This window comes from Puma concolor, chromosome A3 (assembly GCF_028749965.1).
Source record: "Puma concolor isolate L17-30 chromosome A3, mPumCon1.1.hap2, whole genome shotgun sequence".
NCBI classification, from domain to species: domain Eukaryota; kingdom Metazoa; phylum Chordata; class Mammalia; order Carnivora; family Felidae; genus Puma; species Puma concolor.
Window position 1 is genome coordinate 18,303,443 of NC_141669.1, and position 21,912 is coordinate 18,325,354.

Genomic DNA, 21,912 nt, shown 5'->3' on the forward strand with positions numbered 1-21,912 from the left:
TCAAGAGTAGCACTTGCTTCACCAAACTCTATTTTCCCACTATCAAGGTAACCAGCAATGATCTAGAAAGTAGCTGCTCTATCATCCCGGGCCCTGGGCAGGTAAGTGGTGTGACTGAGCAGTACAACAGGTGTTCTCAAAGTGACTAAGAAGTTCCAGATGTCTATTACAGCAGCACAACCTGGCCAGTGCTGGTGGCCCCGGGAGTCCCTCCAGGATTGAAACTATCACCTTGTCATCAGCCTAAAACAAAGCCCAGAACATATGCATGCTCAATGGTCTTGCTGAACAAACTGATGAATGTTTTTAATCAAAACTATCATTTTCTTCAGTGAGAGGCAATATAGCACAGCAAAGGAGATTAGACTTCAGAGTCTCAGAGACTCACTTTAAATCCCATTTTTGCCACATACCCGTTGTGAACCGTTAGGCAGCCCAACTTTCTAAGTCTTAATCTCCTCTTTTAAGAAGAAATTTGTTTGAAATGCCTTCCTTCAAGGGCTTCCTGGGAGTGTTAAATGAGATAACATCTATAAAGAACCCGGTATGTTGTCAGGACATCATAGATGCTTAATACCTTAAGTTTATTGTAAAAGTTATTGGCCAATTGGCCATTTTGGTTTTGTTGTTTTATTCAAAAATGGTACACTCAGTAGCAGTGGAGGTAACAATACATTACAGATACCTCTGCAAGATAATCAACAGTACTGAATAATTGACTGGTTGGGCCGGAATGAGAAAAAACAAGGAAGAGGAAAAATAGAGGTTAATTACCAGATTTGTGAAGGAGATGGGTGGGCACTGCTATCTGATCTAGATAGAGCAGACAGAACAGGTCCTATGTGACTGGGCTTGGTTGGCAGGACAGGTGTATGGGTTATAAATTCAATTTTAGGTTTCCTGGGCTCCAGATGGCTATGAGTCATCCACATAGAGTTGTTAAGTTGATAACTAAATCCACAGGTCTGAAATTTAGGAAACATATAGGACTACACATGTTTGTTAATTAAATGAATAGTTACATGCAGGTCAAGAGAGGTAAGTTACCACTAAATAACTTCTGCGGTAAGCACAATTCATATTTCATGTGTACATTTTTGCATAACCAATTGTCCATGGATAAAGGGATTAGCCTACTTTGCACCTGATTTGCATATGTCCTATTCTGAGGGGAAGAATTTTTTATTATTGTGAAATTTCAGGTTTACATTGAAGGAGACCCATGGCCATTTAACCAAATACAAAGATAGTTACTAAAGATAAACTATTTGGGGAAGTATGAAAGAAATAGCCTCATGAAGCAAAATTTTCAGATGCTAATCCTTTGGTAGTGATGTTTGTGAGTTTTCAGAAGCATCTTAATCAGTACTAGTTATTAACCACAGATGGAGATGGTAGTTAGAAGATAAAGTCACTTTCCCCAAATCATTAATTCAACAACTATCTTGTTTTATTTTGTTTTGTCAACTCTAAGAAAGGCACTGCCCTGGTCATATTGTGAGACGATAAATTAAAACCAGAGGTAGTTCTTCACTTTCATGGCTTCAAATGGGCTGATGATAAGGAGGATTACTACTACAGGGTGATCCAGGTTAGGCTCCATGGTTGGGGGAGTGGGGAACAGTCACTTCCAACTGAGCAAGCCAGGTGGGTCCATGTGGAGCCTGTGATTTTTGAGCTGCTTCTTAAAACTTAAACATCTGTATATGTGGGGAAAATGGTTTGAAGAAGGCACTGTAAAGGGGAGAATGACAGGAGCAAAGGTATGGAGGTGGGAAGAGTCAGGTACTTATGCAGAAGAGTAAAAAACTCAATTTGATTATGATTGAATATTAAGTAGTGAGCAAGGGGACAGAAAATGTAGATGACGGCCAGATGGTAAGGAATTCTGAATACTAGGCTAAGGAATGTGATCTTTACTCGATATTAGATCCTAGGACTCCATTGTTAAGAACTTGAGCAGAAGAGAGACTGACTCTTAGAGGGAATTTCCAAAGAATGATATCCGGGGACTTTCCTGGGGATAGTTTTTCTCATCATAAAGTCAGAGAAATAGTATTTACTGCACAAGGATGGTTTTAAATGAGATAACCTATATAATGTGTTGGTTGGTAATAGGTTCCCTTCCTATCCTCTTTCCTGAAAGTGACCTGATAATATCCACCTGCTCCTCATTAAGACCCCAAGGGCAGCAACTGCAACAACACAGAGATATTAACAAGGCCAGGTGCTATAAAGGCAGCTGGAGACCCACAAGCAGGGATTTAGCAGATAAAGTAAAGGCAAGCAATAAAAGGAGAAAAGGGGGAAGACATGTTTGCCACAGGCTGTTGAAAAGAAATAAATTGGAAACCTGTTATGCATGTATCTGGGACACTGCTGTTACCTCGGGAAGGGAGGGGGGGCTTACAGAGGGAGCTCTGGTGGGTCCTAGAGCACCCAGGAAACCGGCCCCCCAGGCTGTGTGTGTGCATGCATCTGTGTGTGTGTAGACGCTGCAGCCCATCCCAGCTGTACTGGCTGGCAGAAGGGAGCTAGAGCTAATCACCGGGATTGTTTCATTTAGGAAAATTGCTCTCATCAAGTTGCAATTGTGACATCATAGCAGAGCAGTGTCTGCAGGCAAACTGACATATGCAAAGTTCCAACAGGAAAATCTGAGGAGACACAGCAGGAGCCCTCAGGGCACCACTAACAAGAAATGTATAGAATGGAAACAGCTGAAGATGGGCCTTGCTGCTACAGGGTTAAGTTCTTACCTGTACAGAAAGCCCCCCGAAGTAACCTCAGAGTGTGATCCAACTACCTACCTGCCCACTGAAGTATCATCAAGTCAGCAGTGCCCATGGAACAATGTGTCCACTATTCAAGAATAGAACAAGAGGGACAGCACTTAATGTTTGCTCTCCAAGGAGACCAGAGTCTAGACAGAGAGAGACAATATGTCCTCTATGAGCTATGAAGTCTCCATGAAATATGCAGACATATACTAAGGGATGGCGATGCTCCGAGGAGCCATATATAATCAATCTGCTATAATCAGGGAGTTTCCTGGAAGAGGCATACGTGAGCTGAAGCTCAAAGAATAACAGGAAAACAACAGGGAACCAGCTAGGGTTGATGACATGAAGGGGACAACATAAGGGTAGGTAATTAACAATGGCAAAACTAACTCAAAGACAATGACTCTGCTCCTCCTGCTTAACGCCTTCACATGTGTGAACTGCAAAACATCCACAGAGAAGTTTTAAAGTCATGACTCACTGCCCTTCTTCCTAGCACATCTCCTCCAGAGCAGACACCCACCCTTCTGGAGGACCCTGTGAGGCAAACCTTGTGCCTGACTCTTGAAAAGCAGCCAGCTTAGGTGTCTCCTAAGCAGCCATGAATCATCCCAGCTCCATACCAGAGATCCTGGGCAAAGAATTTTAGTTCTTCTAAAGAGCTGTATATGACAATGCAAGCTCCAGAGGGTAAGGATGTTATTAAACGAATAAATGAATGAACAGGATAGGTAAACCTTCCAAAAGAACTTAAGCTGGGGCCCCATACATATCCTAGTGAGAAGTGTTGGTAAACTGTTTACACATATAAATATCTGTTGAATTACTGAGTTAAATAAGGCAAGAATCAATTACTGAATGAGTAACTAAATGAAGGCAAGCATATGCTACTTTTAAAACTATCAGAGTTTTGATCCCTGAGGGAAGTCTTCCTGAAGGCAGGTGCTGGGCAAGCTTTACAAGAGCTTAAGTTTCTAGTTCCCCTCTCAGGGCACATAACCCCATTCATACCCCCACCCCAACTGCCTGTGTACACACAACCCACCTTATACCAGGTTGCATGAAACCTAGTAACTCACCTAGTGAGCTTTTACATACATCAAAGCCAGCGCATTTTATAGATGAGACAAATGATACTGATCCAGATCAAACCTGAGTTGCAATAAATTTAGGATTCTAGGATTCTCCTACCATAGGTTTTATTCTGAGACCCTGGGAAGATGGCGACTATTTTCTTATCACCAAAACATACTGACTGTGCCCATTCTTCACAATGACCCCAGTCAAATCCCCAGGGAGTAGCTTTCAACTCAACCAACCAGCCCACCAGCATACTTGGACAAGCTCAAGGTTTTTGTGGCATTTCATTTATTTAAGCTATATAAAGTATATACTTCGATGTGGGTCCTATTGGTAGATATTCTCCTCCATTCATAAACCAGGGTTTAAAATGCTGAAGAAACACTCTTCCTTTAGTGTCCTTAACTTTCCACTGAGAGTTTTGTTTAGCTCATAAATCTCAAGCCTCAGTCTTGGTCTTCTGGATATGAGCAGACTCTTTCCCTGGAAACTTATATCCTGTCTGAGAAATGAGCACAGCCCTATGCTAGGGAGCAACATAAAAATGAGCTCATCCCAGCAGAGAAAGATTGGCCTATTAGACATTCATCTCAGCCTTAGCCACAGGCAGAGCAGGAGGCAAGCAGAGTGCCAACTGCTATTGAAGTCAATGATGAGACATGGTTGCCGTGTCCAAGAGGTGACTCTGGTAAGGCAGAGGGTGGCAGGAGGGCTGGGAGGTGGGCTGGCTGCCTGGAGCGCTCAGGCATAATTTCCTTTACCTTCATGCTGTCACTCACAGTCCTTTATATAGCACCAATGTCATGCCACATCAGCTGCACCTGTGCCCCTGTGATGACTTTCAAACTCAGATAAATCCCATCAACAGACATCAGGATGATGGGCACAATGGAACACCCTAGTGATTGATCTGTTTGTTTCCATCCTATGGCTGTGGACCTATTAAATAAACACTGGTGTTTTTGAAGGAAAAGCAGGAGAAATGACTATTGGGTGGCTTTTATATTTCTTGTTCTGTTTGGATGTTGCTGTTGTTGTTTGCTCTTTGGATTTTTTTTTTTTTTTTTTTTGGTGTGAATGATTCTTTTCAGACAAATAAATCTGGACATAAGCAGCAGGACTTTATTTGCCAGCTCGAATTCCTTAGTGAATATACTCCACAGCTGGCACGATGTCAATGATTAGCTGATTTCCCTGCATTTTGATTGAGCAAAATTCTGCTCAGTGGCCAAGTTATACATGAGAAGTAGAGGGGCTACATGATCTTCCCCAGAGACCTTGCCCCTGAATGCTCCCAAGGCCAGGCCTCTCATGTCAGGCTGGTGGAGAGAATCTAGGATGACGCACACTTTTTTCCTCATTTTGCACAAAGTAAACTAGGGTTTGAGGGCAATATCATGCCTTGCTGTTGCATAATCCATTGCATTTTGGGTTGATTTCCAAAGGAAATAATTTTTTTATTAAGTGTTTTAAGTTTATTTATTTATTTTTGGGGGAGGAGCAGAGAGGGAGAGAGAGGGAGAATCCCAAGCAGGCTCCACACCATCAGCACAGAGACCTATGCAGGGCTGAGACCCACAAACTGCAAGATCATGACCTGAGCTGAAATCAAGAGTCAGACGCTTAGCCGAATGAGCCACCCAGGCACACGATCAAAAGGAAATTATTTATAAAAAAATGTTTATAGTATTTCAAATATATAGTTAGAAGCATTAAGAGACTCTAGACCATAAAAATCCACCCTCCTCAAATCTTTTTAAGTGTTTTTTTTCTAGTTTTTAAAATCCTGACCAAAAAAAAAAAAAATCTATTCAGAATCTGAGAGTCCCTTTTCTTATCTGTTCACCCAAGAGAGTTCCTTAATTAGTATGTTACTATTTCTTTACCTGTAAAATGCAAATGATGTCACTAAGGGTATCATAAAAGGAGTGACTCCAAAGCTATTTCAAGAATCACTTCAGGGTTGCCTGGGTGGCTCAGTCAGCTGAGCGTCCGACTTCAGCTCAGGTCATGATCTCGCGGTCTGTGAGTTTGAGCCCTGCGTCAGGCTCTGTGCTGACAGCTCAGAGCCTGGAGCCTGCTTCGGATTCTGTGCCTCCCTCTCTCTCTGACCCTCACCCATACATGCTCTGTCTCTCTCTGTCTCAAAAATAAATAAACATTAAAAAAAAAAAAAGAATCACTTCTTCATTACAGCCTCCCAAGAACACTGTGCCTTGGAGAACCATGATATCAACACTGGGTATGTGAGAACCTGGAGTACCACAAGTCAACTCTGTCTTCTGCATCCTCCCCACCAGGCCCTGAACGGAATGACCTGAGAAACAATGGGGAAGGAACCTGCATGTCCTTGCAGGAATTAGTAGATTCTCAAAGGTAAGGTGGTGACTCCCAGATACTGCTCATCAGTTCTCCTACGATCAGTCTAAAATGAAGGCATAAGAATTTGGAACATAAGTCAGTCTGTGCATTGTGAGAAAACTCCCTCCAGTTTTCTAAGTTTCGTTGAGAAATGTGTGAATAAGGGCAAGTGACAGCACGACACCCGCCTACACTGCTCCCTATCTATAGTTGTGCAACTCGAGGTGTGGTCTGTGCACCAGGGCCAGCGTGTAAGCTTCCTGTCAATGATCTGCAAGGAGATCAATACAGACATTAGAAGTAAACGTGTCAATACCTGTGTAGCAATTTGGCATTGTCAAAACTTCCAAGGAAGGAATCTACAGGCTCATCTATTTTGAACAGTGTGCAGATTAATCTGGAAGTTGTCCAACTTGGATGGCAAATCACATTGGTCACCTGTACTAGGATATACCTATTCATGACTGACTGGAAGTCAAAAATGCTATATACAGACAATAGGTACATAGGTAGGTAAGTAGGAAAAATGAACAGGCCCTTTGCCATAGACAGTCTGAGAAGCACAACGCTATCATATTCACCAAACTTATAAATTTCTCATTCATTGTCTTTTCTGACAGGTTGATTATAAGCTTCATGAGGGCAGAAACTGTGCCTGCCTTATTCAATGCTCCACCACCAAAACCTAGCACAATTCCTGGTTTGTTGAATGAATGAATGAATGAATGAATGAATAAATGAATAAATGTTTAGGATTCTGTCTCCCTCCAGTTTGGCAGCTATTAAATATCAAGAGAAAATGACCAGAGTGTATTTGTCAAGTCAAGTCACAAGCTCTCACTCTCCCCACTTAGCCAGTCTTCAATGTTAGGATAAGGAGACAAGAGACTCCAGAATACATCTCCAAATGTATAAACCACATCTCTAGAGAAATACAATTCCCTCTATAGCTTCCATTTCATCACCACCTCTTCAGGAGCACAGCTGAAAAAGTAGAGTATAAGTGACATTTCTTGTTATAAAGTACTTATTGTTTGGAAGTTGTCCGTGTCCCATAAACATGCCATGGGGTCTTGGTAGGCTCCAGAGAGTAAATGAGGCTAAAGTTCAAGGGCTGCTGACATTACCAAAAAAACCCACAAAAGTCATGGTCTCATTTCCCAAGAGGATACAGGAGAGACATACCACATTCAGCATATTGTAATATTTTGATTTAAAATATATTTTGTTGACAAGTAGTAAAAAGAGAAGCATTAGGTTAGAATCCACAGTGGCTCCACCTGAGGTCACACAGGCCCCTCAGGGGAACTGGGAAGGGGGTGGATGTTCCAGTTATCTGTTGCTGCATAGCAAAGCCCTCCTAATTAAAATGACATAAAAAAAAAAAAAAACAACCATGTTGTTATGCTCATAGATTTTGAGGAATCAGGAATTCAGATAGGGTATGGTTGTCTCTGCTCCACAACACTTGAGATTCTAGCTAGAAAGATTCAAATAGCTAAGAAGTTCTCAAATAACTGAAGACCAGAATCGTGGAGATGTTTTCACTCATAGGTTTCGTACCTGAGCCAGCATGACTCAAAAGCTGGACTTGGCGGGGGCTGTCGGCCAAAGCAACTCTATGGATACATGGTCTCTCTCTAGGGACTGGGCTTCCTCACAGCATGGCAGTCCCAGTAGCCAATCTCTCATATGATGTCCCAGACCTCCAAGATTAAGACTTCCTGAAAACAAAGGGGAAACTACCTTGCCTTTTAGGACCAAACTTCAGAGGTCACATGATGTCACTGTGGCTGAACTGTATTGGCACAAACAGGCGCAGGCACACCCAGCTTCAAGGGGACATATGTAGACCCCACCTCCTGATGGGAGAAGTGTCAAAGAATGAACAGCCATATTTTAAAACTTCTCCAGTGTAGAAAACTTCTGAGACTTTAGTGATTAACAGCCAGGGACGCTGAAGGTACTACCGAGCATGTGAGAGTTTTGCACCTCAAAGAACTAACCTTCCCAGGATGTCAGGATGCCTGTCCCTACAAACTCCAGATCCTTAGATTTAGAGAGCTAGAGGGGCACCTGGGTGGTTCAGTCCCTTAAGTGTCCAACTTCGGCTCAGGTCATAACCTCACAGTTTGAGCCCCATGCCCGGCTCTGTGATGACAGCTCAGAGCCTGGAGCCTGCTTTGGATTCTGTGTGTGTGTGTCTCTCTCTCTGCCCCTCCCCTGCTCATGCTCTCTCTTGCACTCTCTCTCTCTCCCTTTCAAAAATAAACATTGAAAAAAATTTTTTAAGAAAGCTAGAGAGAAGCCATTTCATCCAAGACCACCATTCCTCAACCTATCTGTTTTGCCCAAGAGGAAACTGAAGCCTGGGGTTGATCGGTTGAATTTAGACTCCAGACCTCCTTCTTCTTCCAAGTTAGGTAGTCCTAAACCCTCTCTGAGGTGATGTACTTTCTCCAAGTAAATCCATGTTAAAATTCCTAGTGTATAAAATCATTAAAAGATATTAAAACTGGTAGTGAATATATGATGAGTAACAAGATATTTACATGGTTTCTTTTTTAAATTTTTTTTTAACGTTTATTTATTTTTGAGACAGAGAGAGACAGAGCATGAACAGGGGAGGGGCAGAGAGAGAGGGAGACACAGAATCTGAAACAGGCTCCAGGCCCTGAGCTGCCAGCACAGAGCCCGATGCGGGGCCCGAACTCACGGACCGTGAGATCATGACCTGAGCCGAAGTCAGACGCTTAACCGACCAAGCCACCCAGGCGCCCCAAGATATTTACATGGTTTCACAGTAGCCAAACACACATCATTTACTAATAGACAAAAAGAGGAACTTTACAATGGAAAAATCTGGTGGACACCACCCTAACCCAGTGATCAAAGTGACAAATGAGCATCACTTGACTCCTGAGAGGAGGCGCTGAGAAGGCATAACATCACTTCTATGACATTCCTGCACAAAATAAACAAACTACATCTAATGATGATTGAGGAACATTCTACAAATAATTGGGCTGTTTTTCAAAATGTGAAAGATCATGAAAGACAGTCTCCTTCCTTGCAAGTAATGTTTTAAAGAGACTATATTGACACACACACACACACACACACACAAAGGAGAATGATAAAGTAAATGGATATAGTATAAACAGTTGGAAAATTTGAAAATGTTCCTGTACTCTTCTTGCAACTTTTATGTAAGTTCTGTATACGCTTGAAATTATATCAAAATAAAAAGTTACACAATCAGCAACAATAAAACACATGTTTGTAAATCTCGAGGTGGCGTTCTTCCAGGCTACTGCAATGAATTCCATTCCTTAGCTCCCCAGGCAGTAATGGTTTAAACAAACCACAACGTCCTGAGCTCTGCCCTCACACACTTACACAGTAGCTCTCTTTGGTCACTGAGGCTTCAGGGAAGATATCAACCACAGTACTTCAGGGCACAAATGGGCCCGACTTATTGATCTCTTAGGTCATGTCTTACTTAGGTTACAGGTAAAATTGCTTTAATGAAGAGACCCCAAATCCAGAGGCTTAAATAAAATAGAACTTCACTTCTCTCTCATCAAACAGTCCAGAAAGGTTGGGCAGCTCTGCCATCCTCAATTTGAAGCCTCCGTCTCTGTCCAAAGGAGCAGCTTCAATTGCCATTTCCCAGCCAGAGGGGAGAGGAAAAGAAAGAGTGAAAGACACACAGCTTCATTATACTCAGTCTGGAAGTTTGCATACATCACTTCCATTATCACTTTCTTGGCCAAAATTTAATTACATGCCACAGCTAGACTGTAGGGAGGCTGAGTAATCAGCCTCTAACTGGGTGGATGTGGGCCATGTTCCCAGCTAAAACTCAGGGTGGGGGCAATGTTGTATTATTAAGAGGAAGAGAGTAAGAAAAGATAATGGTTGGTAATTAGAGACTCTGCCCAGGGAACAGAGATTGGAGGGCTTCTACAGGACTAGCAGAGCATCTCACTGATATTTCCAACAGGGGTATGGGTTTCTGGGGAAGGTGGGAAATTCATTGAAGACATTGGTCTCCCAAAATAGGCACTGTCCTGGATGGTGACCATTTGAATGAATTATTTAAGTAGCTATAACATTTCCAGAGACCCAAGGTGTTCTATTCTGGAGACAAAGACCAATCAAGACTTTCTCTGCCATGGAGAGTTAAGATTGCCATGGTCAAATTATTTTCATTCTGTCGATAAAATAAAAGGTCTTTACAAAAACAAAGTTGCTCTCTTTCATGCCTGGATTCACATCTGCATGCACACATACGTGCACACTCAACACAAGGTTGTTCCAAGATACTCAGAGTCCTCTCTTTGGGATACTCTTCATTGATTAGGAGCACTAGGAATATTTATACTGCCTACTCTCACTTACTTTATATGATTACTAAATGGTTTCTGTAAAATAACAGGCGAATTGCTCAACATTGCTTTTTAAGGGACTATGTCTTGACTTGTCAAATTTATGAGTGGCTAAATTGCTTTATGCACATCTGAAAAAATTACTTATCCCAGAACAGGCAAGCTAACACATTTGTATTCAAGTTGATTAGAGCTTTGTTTCATTTCTGAGGATTTTTTTTTCTCAACATAACATTCCAGAATGTGACTTTTTCTTCCCTCCTTTTTTCTCCTATCTCTGTAGGATGCAGGCATGTCCACGGGCAGACTACAATGGGCTCTGCCTTTTCTGTCCAGCTTCACTGTACCCTAAGGAGGCTGAGACGAAGCTAACAAGAGTATAGGAGGGTACTGTCTGCTTTACTAGAATCCCCAGTTGGGGGCCACCCAGTTGGTTCACTCGTTTGAGCTTCCAACTTCAGCTCAGGTCATGGTCTCATGGTTCCTGAGTTCAAGCCCCATATCAGCCTAGCTGCTGTCAGCACAGAGCCTGCTTCAGATCCTCTGTCCCTCTCTCTCTGTGCCCCTCCCCCACTTGTGACCCCTCTCTCTCCCTCTCTCTCTCTCTCTTAAAAAATTTTAAAAAATTTAATTAAAAAAATCTCCAGTCGGCCATTTGAACCTGAAGATGTGTGGATCACCAAGGCATATTAGTCATAGAGCCTGATGAAAAGACAGGGACATTTATGCACCGGGAAACCAAAGATCTGAAAGCCTCCAAAGTGCCACAAAGAGGCTTTGAAAGTCACTGTGGTTCCCCACAGACCAACTTTGTGACTCTTCTTATGCCCCAGATCTGGAAATAGTGACCCCTTTCTCCCTGCTGGTAACTTGTCCCAATGTCTAGCTAGGACCACCTACCTCCCTGTGACTGCCTCTTCAGCCATTCCTTCTGCATTGATCCAGTCACAGCCCCAGACCAAGGACTTTCAGAAAGGCTATCAACCCTGGCCTGTGCCACAGACTTCTCCATGTCAAGAGCAGGGGCATCCCTAGATCTAACTGCCAGCTGCATGGCCTTAGCATACCCGCCCACTCTGCTTTTCTTTTTTTTTTTTTTTTTTAAGTTTATTTATTTTGAGAGAGAATGCATGCATGTGCATGAGCTGGGGAGGGGCAAAGAGAGAGGGAGAGAATTCCAAGCAGGCTCCACATTGTCAGTGCGGAGCCCAATGCAAGGGCTCAATCTCATGAAACAGGAGATCACGACCTGAGCTGAAATCAGGAGTCAGACGCTTAACCAACTGAGCCACCCAGGCGCCCTCCACTCCTTTTCAATGCCCCATCTTCAACCAGGGATTGTCAGTGGAAGCAACAGAGGGCAGTCAAATGAAGACGTAGCATCATGTAGAGGTTACAAGTGTGGTGTTGGAGCAGGATTGCCTGGGTTTGCATCCTGGTTCTGCCTCTTTCTAATCCTGTGACCTACGCCAAGGATGCCTCTCTGCCACAGTTTTCTTCTTATTAAAATCTGATTGATAACATTACCTCCTTCACAAGATAGTGTACATTTAAATTACTTAATATATGCAAATCACTTAGAGCCATGCCTGACATAATTAAGCCTTGATAAGCATTAGCTATCACCGTCATTATTATTGTTACTATTATTATGGAATCTGACAATTAGAAGATCATTAATGACCTTGTCCAAAGCAATTTCAGTAAACCAGTGGGAACATATAGGTCAGTGTGATGTGGACAGATGAATGCATGGCAGGTGAGAAAGTAGAAACATGGTATTTGGTCACGAGGAGGAGAACAGATAAAAGATAACTAAGGAAGGGCCAAAAAGGAATCAATTCATTCTTTCACCACAAAATACTCTGACAGAAAAATTGTTACAAGGCTTTGGTGATTCTGATGAAATCATATAAATTTAAATCAATCTATTAAGAGCAATGAAAATATTAATCATAACTTAAGCAAAATGCTTCAAACTTTACGGAATATGTATATCTCACTTTATTCTCTTTTTTTCAAATCCAAGTTATTTAACATATAGTGTAATAATGGTTTTGGGAGTGGAATTTAGTGATTCATCACTTACATAGAATACCCAGGGCTCATTGCAACGAATGTGCTCCTTAGTGCCCATCATCCATTTAGCCCATCAGCCTCCCCAATACTCCTCCATTCTTATTCTTAAGTCTGAGGATACAGGGGAGCCTCCCTGATGCCATTTACACAAGGGAATCAAGTCTTGGGTGATATGCCCTGTCCCAAGCCATGCACGCATCCTGGGTAACCCTCTCTTTCCTCTCTAGATTATTAATATTGCAGAAATGCTTATGTCTGTTACCCCACTGCTCACAAACCTCAGAGAATCTCTAGTAATGAGAGCAGGTGCATTATCTGAGTTTGGAAGAAAAGAGCAGCAGCAATTTGCCAACAGTCTGCTTGCCCAAGCTTTTTAACTCAGGGGGGTCCCGTAACAGAATCTCCCACATTATTCCTTCTTGCTGACCCGGGGTCATAAGAGCAGGAGTATTTCCTCACAGTCTGGCCCCCCCATGCAGAACCCCACCATCCTCCTCTTCTGTTCACTTCGTTCTTTTTCCACTGGGCCCCCACACCTGAGCTGATGGCGAAAGACCCTCCTTTGCACTCCAGAAGGCTGAGCACCGGGGCACTCGCTCAGGATCTCACCACCACCACCCTATAAGGGGTTTGCACCTCTGTGTTGGACTCTGAACTGGGGAACGTTCTGCCTCCTTGCAGACCTCTAACTTCCTGTAGCAACAGGCCTCACACCTGTCTCCGGATATCTTGCTCCCTGCTCTGCTTCCTCTGGTGATCTGTACAAAGCCCTATTGACTTAACGGTGCGTGTTCCCTTCGGCATTTCTCCTCCTTGCAGCTCCCTGGGGTCTCTCTGTCTAAATGTAAGAGGTTCTGTGCTGATAGACAACACTGGCCAAGACAAACTTGGCAGCAATTGGTGTTTACAAGGTCACTCTGGGGACCCATCCAGCCAAGCAGGGCTGGGGCAGGGGATGCCGGCTGCCCCGAGAGGCCCTCCCATCTCTAAGTGTGGGTCTGACGCTTGCTCACCCAGGACTTTGGCTTATCAAGCATGATACGTTGCAGAGCACTTCAGTCTCCTTACTCTTTCTCCATCCATGACAGAGCTGCCCTTTAAAAGCTCTCCTTGGATATTTGAAGCATTTTAAATGTTTTGTTGTAAAGAGTTTTGGCTCTTTGCTTTACATTTCTCTGGACACAAGCAGCAGCTTTAAAACTACATTTAAATACATTGGGGAGTAGGAAGGGGTTGTAAAATTCAGAGCTTCCATTAAAGAAATCCTCTAAATGTAATTTCCTTTATTAGGAAAAGGGAGATGTCACAGAATTAAGAGGGTAGATGCATTAGATGACTATTGCTGCTATAACAAATTATGACAAACTTAAAAAAACACAATCCTATTATCTCAGAAGTCTGAGGCATGTCTCAGGAGGCTAGAACAAAGAAGTAGGCAGGGCCTCATTCCTTTATGAAGGCTCTGGGAGAGAATCTTGCCTTTTCTAGCTTCTGGAGGTTGCTCATAGTCCTTGACTCGTGGCATGGTCCATCCTCAGAGCCAGCAATGGCACACTGAGTTCTTCTGATATTGAATTTCTGTGAGCTTCTCCACAGGCACATTTCCTTCCGACTCACTCTCTTCCACCTCTAAGGACCCTTTGGATTATCTTGGGCCCACCAGGATAATTCTCTATTTTAAGATAAGGTGATTAGCAACATTAATTCCATCTGCAACCTTAATTTCTTTTTGCCATGTAATGTATGTTCACAGATTCTAAGGATTTGGATATGGACATCTTTGGGGAAAGGAGGGAAGGCTTCTGCCTAACACAATAGGTATAATTGGAGATATGCTGGGCTTACAGTTTTAGTGAGCTTGGCATTGAACCTGGTATTGGGAAGACAATTGCAGGGTAGTCTGAATGATCCCCACCTCCTCCCAGCCACCCACATCCGAAAAGGGTCTGCTGAGGTTCTAGACACATGTGCTAATCAAGACTCAGGTCCCAGGGATACAAGCCAGAGAGCAGTGTCCTTTTGATGTGGAGAGAGTTCTGGTGACTAACCATTATAGAATTCATGGAAGAGCAATCTCTCTGAACTGCTCTCCCTCAAACAACTACTCGCTTAATGAATCCTCTCCGTGTCTTGGGTAAATCACACTGGCTGAGGGCACCGCGCACTGAAGGCCCTCTGCTAGTTGGCTAATTTCTGATATACACAAACACTGTCAGTTCCACCAATGGAGCTGGATGCTCAGCCATGTCAATTGCGATTGCACCCCAACCTATTTATGCCAGCCTATGGTCTGGTAATAATGTGATGTAACTAAATGTCACATAAACCAGTGAAAGATAAACACAAACAGCGTTGTTTTATGCATACCAACTGGAATGCTGTAGAAAGACTCGATAGGGGCGCCTGGGTGGCGCAGTCGGTTAAGCGTCCGACTTCAGCCAGGTCACGATCTCGCGGTCCGGGAGTTCGAGCCCCGCGTCAGGCCGTCAGGCTCTGGGCTGATGGCTCAGAGCCTGGAGCCTGTTTCCGATTCTGTGTCTCCCTCTCTCTCTGCCCCTCCCCCGTTCATGCTCTGTCTCTCTCTGTCCCAAAAATAAATAAACGTTGAAAAAAAAAAAAAAAAAAAAAAAAAAAAAAAGAAAGACTCGATAAAGATGAGTGACTTCCACGGCAACCACAAAAAAAGAGGCAGGCAAATTAGTTGGTAAAACAACTATAAAAGATAGGGAATAAAATCATAAAAGTTTCAGAGGATTTTGCCAAAAAAACAGAGACAGAGCCAACAGTGGGAAACTAGAGACCGTGCAGAAACAAGTGCAGCGGGAGCACAGTGCGAGAAGCACAGTGGGGTGCTCCAGGGAGCACCCCTGGAGCTCTAAACAAGCAGTGAAAGGGGTCCTAGCCTTGCTCTATTGGCTGCAGAATGGGTGAGTGAGGTCTGACTGATGTGCAAATCCCATGTAGGCACCGGAAGATTCATTTAAGGAAGGCTTGCAAAGTGTGCACAAATAAGAGGATTATTTCTAAAAGGCAAAGCAAGGTGAGGGGCACCTCCCCTTCTCAGTCACAGCAGTGGCTGGTCCTTCAAATCCTCTCTGCCTTCCTGCCTGGAAGTAGAAGGAATTATTGGAAACTCCACTCTGTCTGCAAAGCCTGTGTGTGATCCCAGGTTGACAGATGGGGCCATTGAAATAATGCTTCTCTGAGAAAGTACTTCCAGAAAATCCCAGCTCTGTGCTTGGTAACCTCACCCCTTTGAAGACAGTTATTAATTTGGGGGAATATCAAAGAGCGTCTGGTGACACATCTTCTGACCTCGTCCTCCTTCTTGCTCATGAGCATGTCCCAAGAAGAAAATAAATACTTTCTTTAGTCATAGCCTTAAAGCCTTTAATGGGCCTTGTGCCCATATGCACAAAGAAGTCAGACCCAGATGAATTCAAGACAGCGGAGGAAGACGAACCCAGAGCCCTAGGGTCACATTTTCCCTGCCTTTCCTTTCTCTGTGGGTTTCTATCAGTCAGAATGCAGTCTGCCATCTGTGAGCCTGGGGTCCACGGCTGCTCTAGAAGGAAGAGGTGGGTCACTGGATAAGCTTGAATTCTGCCAAGCAAAATGTATTGAATCCATACGGATTCTACAGAATCCAAAACATATAGAATCTAGCCCTTTTCAGCCCCAGTCCTAAGGGAGAAAGACAAATGTAATTGCATCGAGATAGGTCCAGATACAGATATCTTCATATAATTTCAAAAACAGAAAATAAAGCAGTACACTTATAATTAAAGCATGATGATTGAAGATCAAATGGAGAAGGAACTAGTGTAAATGATATAAACATTCCATATACTGAACAAATCAACAAATGATATTTGAAATTAGTAAATCATTTCTAGGTTACCACTGGGAGAATTAGAGATAGACATACTGAAAAGAAGATGCACGACAGGGAAGAAGCGTGTACTGACTGAATTTGCATGGAAATAGTAAACGGTCCAGCAAAACGTGCATTAAACTTTTACAAATGTGTCCACGTAGAGAAGGAGGTGGAAGGTGGTTGAGAAGAGAGTATGTTACTCCTGGCTTTGCCTGACCTCTGTACTGTACCCACTGAAACTAAAAACTGGAAAATTGGAAATAAGTGTTTATGCACTTAGAAAGTAAAATATTATGAAACTATTCAAAATGTCACTGTTGTGGAAGACTAATGGCATGGAAGATGTTCATAATATGTGGCCAAACTTTTATGGCCATTGTGGCCATTGGCAAGAATCTGAAAACGATTTGAAGTTCACACATGGGCAAAATAAACCTGACCACATTCAAATAAATTGTTTGATTCATGGCCTGATAGATGTTTCAAATCACTTGTTTTATAAGTTATAAAATGTCTTAAAAACTTGTTGGAAACAATCAAGTTAAAACAAAAGTATAAAAATTGTAGCAAAGCACCCACATTGTTGATCCCCTAGTGATAACATTCTAGTGTACAGTCTTTCGGATATTTATCTACAGGTTTATAAATTTTCACTATACACACACACACACATATACATACATATATATACATATATACATATGTATACATACGCATATACATACACATATACATATATACATATACATATATATATACACACACACACATACATATAGACACACACATATGATTCCATTAAACAAAATAGAATAATTCCTACTATTCCACAAAAACAGTAAGAATGCTTCAAAGATATTTGTGTCGTTCTTGCACAAGGACCTTGGTAATTTTTTCTGTACCCTTCTAGGTTTATAACATGAACTGCCATATAGTGAAGATAGTGTTTAAAATATTATCAAAATTATAAAAACTTTTGAATTTAAAATGAGTTCAAAGACAATTAGCTTAAAAAGCCCAAAAGGCTTTATTGAGTTAACAATAAGTTTAAAAAATGAAATTAATTTTAAGGCATTGATTTTTTTTTCCTAAAAGAGTAAGACATTTAAATTGTTTTTTAATTCAGTGTTTCAACTCAAGAAATAGAAATTAACTCAATTTAGCTTTTCTATAGTGTTTGCAAATAGGTCTTAATATTCATATGGCCTAAACAGCACAGCATGTCAATTCCTGGTTGTTAGCTTTTCCCCAAAAAGCTGAATTCAGCAGTCAGCAGGCTTGCCTTGGACAACGTTGCTTGGGAGATCGGTGGTAAGGGAGGAGTGCCATTTAGTGTTTGAAAGACCTAAAGCATCATTGAAAGTGATGGTTCTATGCATACATCCCTTTAAAAGGATGACACTGAAGTGTTAGGCTAACCTATGGCCTAGGTTAACCTAGCTTTGGAAAAGCTTCAATCACCAGCTCTAATTATTGCCACCCCCCGAAAGGCTGCCACCCCCCGAAAGGCTGCCACCCCCCGAAAGGCTGCCATCCTGGATTCAGTATCTACTATCTCGTGTGCTTCCTCTTGATGCACAAGAGGAACTGGGTCCAATGGCCCCTCTGGGACTGACAGATTATGACCTTCTGTGAGAACAGGAAGGGCCATGCTCCTAAATGAGACAACAGAGTGGGGAACCCAGGCTTCTGATTGGGTAGTGTGATTCACAGAAGCATTTATTAAACCTCCCTGATGTGTAAGGCAATGCACTGTAAAGCACATCCATCAGTGAATCGGGTTTTTGTGTTCTAAGCCTAGGGCTCTCTAGGTAATAATTAGATGATCTTAGGTAATTGATCTAATCTCAAAGTGACTCAGTACCTTAAATGCAAAGTGGGGACAATAAATACTACCTGGGTAATATACTTTTTTTTTTAATGCTATCTTGACCCAGTTTTGAGGCCCAGGCTAGAGGCTAGTCAGTTCCTATTCTTTTATTTTTTTTTTAATGTTTATTTATTTGAAAGAGAGGGACAGAGAAAGGAAGAGCAAGTGGAGAAGGGGTAGAGAAACAGAGGGAAAGAGAGAATCCCTAGCAGGCTCTGCACCATCAGCCCAGAGCCTGAGGCAGAGCTCAATCTCTGGAACCATGAGTTCATGGTCTGAGCTGAAATCAAGAGTTGGAGGCTGAACTGACTTAGCCACCCAGGTGCCCCATCAGTTCCTTTTCTTGAGAAGCCAGTTGAGACCACACCCCAACCACCTCCCTTATCAAGCACTCATACTCCTGGCCCTTATAACTCACCTGATTCCAGGGTGAGTAACAGGGCCAGGTAACAGAAAACCCTTTAATAGCCCTTATGACCCAGATCCTGTTGAAAGATTTTAAATTAGGCAATTCTAAATCTGCTTGCCTCTCCTTGCTCTTTCCTTCCTGTAAAAATCACAAGGTGCTTGCCCACCATTCCCTTCCCTCCCTCTCCTTGGTGACAGACCCTCATGCTTCCCCTGACTGGTCCTGCATGGCATGCTGTATTCTGCCCAGGGAATCATCAGCACAACAAAACTGCAAAATTCTTTCTGCTTTCTCCCCTTTGATGTGTGTCTGGACTCACCATAATTCGCCCAAGGCAATATGGTTAAAAAAGTCTGCCCTGCGTAACTCACACAGTGATTTGGAGACACATTAAGATAATGGATATGAAAGCACTTGAACAGGTGGAGGGATTACAGGCATGTAATATGGCCTGAAGTGCTCTCTTCAGTGGTGGAGAGAAGCATAATGTCAGGTGACAGATGAACGCTTCGGTAGACATCATTAGTGCTCATCAGTATTGTATTCTCTCCTCACTGGGCACACTAGACACCATATCTCCTAGCTCTCTTGCACCTGAACAAATCCAAGTGACTGTTTCTGGCCAAAGGTTATGAGTGGAAGTGACATGTTTCGTGTCCAAACTGAGGCAAGGGAAAACCTTGCAAGATATTCTAACTCTATTTCCATTCAGCATTGAGTATGGGAACCATGCATAAAGATTGCAGAACCACAAGATCTAATAGCCTAGATCACTGACTCAGTACATGCTTGGGAGCCCCTGAAGGTTAAGACGACCTCTAGCAAATCTTACTTGAGTGAGAAATAGATTTAGACTATATTCTGCTGGAATTTGGGGTATTTTATAGATATTTAAAAACTAGGGGTGCCTGGGTGGCTCAGTCAGTTAAGCGTCCAACTTCAGCTCAGGTCATGATCTGGCAGTCTGTGAGTTAGAGCTCCGCATCGGGCTCTGTGCTGACAGCTCGGAGCCTGGAGCCTGCTTTGGATTCTGTGTCTCCCTCTCTCTCTGCCCCTCCCCTCCTCATGCTCTGTCTTTCTCTGTCTTGAAAATAAAAATAAAACATTTAAAAACTAATACACACACACACACACACACACACACACACACACACACACACACACACTAAGAATAGCCATATGGCTATAAATTTAACAACTTAAATAAGAAACTTTTTTAAAAACACAATTTACCAAAAGAGCAGAAAAAAGAAATGGGAAATCTGAATAGCAATAGGTCTATTAAAACAATTGAACTTTAATTTTTTTTTTAATTTTTTTAATGTTTATTTTTGAGAGAGACAGAGCATGAATGGGGGAGGGGCAGAGAGAGAGAGAGGGAGACAGAGAATCTGAAACAGGCTCCAGGCTCAGAGCTGTCAGCATAAAGCCCAATGAGGGGCTCAAACTCATGAACCATGAGATCATGACCTGAGCTGAAGTCCAGTGCTTCACCAACTTAGCCACCCAGGTGCCCCTGAACAACCGAACTTTTAATTAAAAACCTCTTAATAACAAAAACTCAAAGCACGGTGTCTTCACTGGTGAAGCCTATCAAACATTTAAGAAAAAAATAATACCATTCCTACACCAAGACCCTTTCTCTAAAGAGAAAAATGTAAGAATATTTTCCAATTCTTTTTCATGTTATTTGGCTCTTCCTCACTGCTAGCTCATTTGTTTTCAATTTTTCTTGTTTTCTTGTTTTTTTTTTTTAATTTTTAATTCCAGTGTAGTTTGCATACAGTGTTATACTATTTCAGGTGTACAATATAGTGATTCAGCAGGTTCCATACATTAATTAATCAGCACTTATCAAGATACGTGTACTTTTAATCCCCTTTGCTCTTTCACCAATCCCCCTACCCACCTTCCCTCTGGTAACCATCGGTTTGTTCTCTATAGTTCATAGTCTATTGTGGGGTTTTTTTTTGGGGGGGGGGGAGGAGCTTGTTTTTTTTCCTTTGTTTTTTTTTTCTCAAATTCTACATATGAATGAAATCATCTGGTATTTGTCTTTTTCTGGTTGGCTTATTTCCCTTATTAGCATCATACTCTCTAGATCCATCCATGTTGTTGCAAATGGAAAGACCACGTTCTTTTTTATAGCTGAGTAATAGTTCTTTTATATAAGTATATATATCCCACTTCTTTAGCCATTTATCTATTGATGGAAATCTGGACTTTTACCACAGTTTGGCTATTATAAATAATGCTGCAATAAGCTTAGGGTGCATATATCCTTTTGAATTAGTGTCTCATATTCTTTGGGTAAATACCCAGTAGTGAAATTATTGGATCATATAGTACTTCCATTTTCAACTTTTTGAGGAATCTCCATACTGTCTTCCACAGGGGCCGCACCAGTTTGCATTCCCACCAACAGTTCATAAGGGTTCCTTTTTCTCCACATCTTCACCAACATTTGTTGTTTCTTGAGTTTTTCATTTTAGTCATTTTGACAGGTGTGAGATAATATCTTATTGTAGTTGTGATTTGCATGTCCCTGATGATGAGTGATGTTGAACATCTTTTTGTGTGTCTGTTGGCCATCTGTACATCTTCTTTGGAGAAATGTCTGTTCATGTCCTCTGCCCATTTTTTAATTAGATTATTTGTTTTTGTGGTATTGAGTCTATAAGTTCTTTATAGATTTTGGATACTAACCATTTATCAGATATGTCATTGCAAATATCTTCTCCCATTCACTATTCTGTCTTTTACTTTTGTTGGTTGTTTCCTTTCCTGTGCTGAAGAATTTTTTAACTTTAATTTATTTATTTTTGAGAGAGACAGAGAGCCAGGGAGGGGCAGAGAGAGAGAGAGAGAAACAGAAAGAGAAATCCAAGCAGGCCCCATATTCAGCAAAGAGCCCAATGTGGGGCTTAATCTCACAACCACAAGATCACAACCTGAGATGATATCAATAGTTGGACACTTAACTGACTGAGCCACCCAGGTACTCCAGGATATTTTATTTTGATGAAGTCCAAATAGTTTATTTTTTGTTTCTGTTTCCCTTG

The 21,912-nt window shown here is 42.1% G+C and overlaps 1 long non-coding RNA gene and 1 other non-coding gene across 5 annotated transcripts in view; one reads left to right on the top strand and one right to left on the bottom strand.

The window, feature by feature from the left end:
* The first annotated feature begins 2,656 nt into the window (after nucleotides 1-2,656).
* Nucleotides 2,657-21,912, top strand: part of LOC147582283 (uncharacterized) — a 33,961-nt gene continuing 14,705 nt past the window's right edge. For 3 of the 4 annotated variants that reach the window (XR_015248928.1, XR_015248930.1, XR_015248929.1), the window contains exons 1-2: nucleotides 2,657-3,473; nucleotides 6,060-6,239. This is a non-coding gene — a long non-coding RNA (uncharacterized LOC147582283). The remainder of the gene's footprint in view (nucleotides 3,474-6,059; nucleotides 6,240-21,912) is intronic. The other variant, XR_015248931.1, reaches the window with a different exon arrangement.
* LOC112864429 (U6 spliceosomal RNA) lies at nucleotides 17,405-17,509 on the bottom strand. Its single transcript, XR_003223972.1, has one exon. It is a non-coding gene; the product is annotated as a U6 spliceosomal RNA (small nuclear RNA).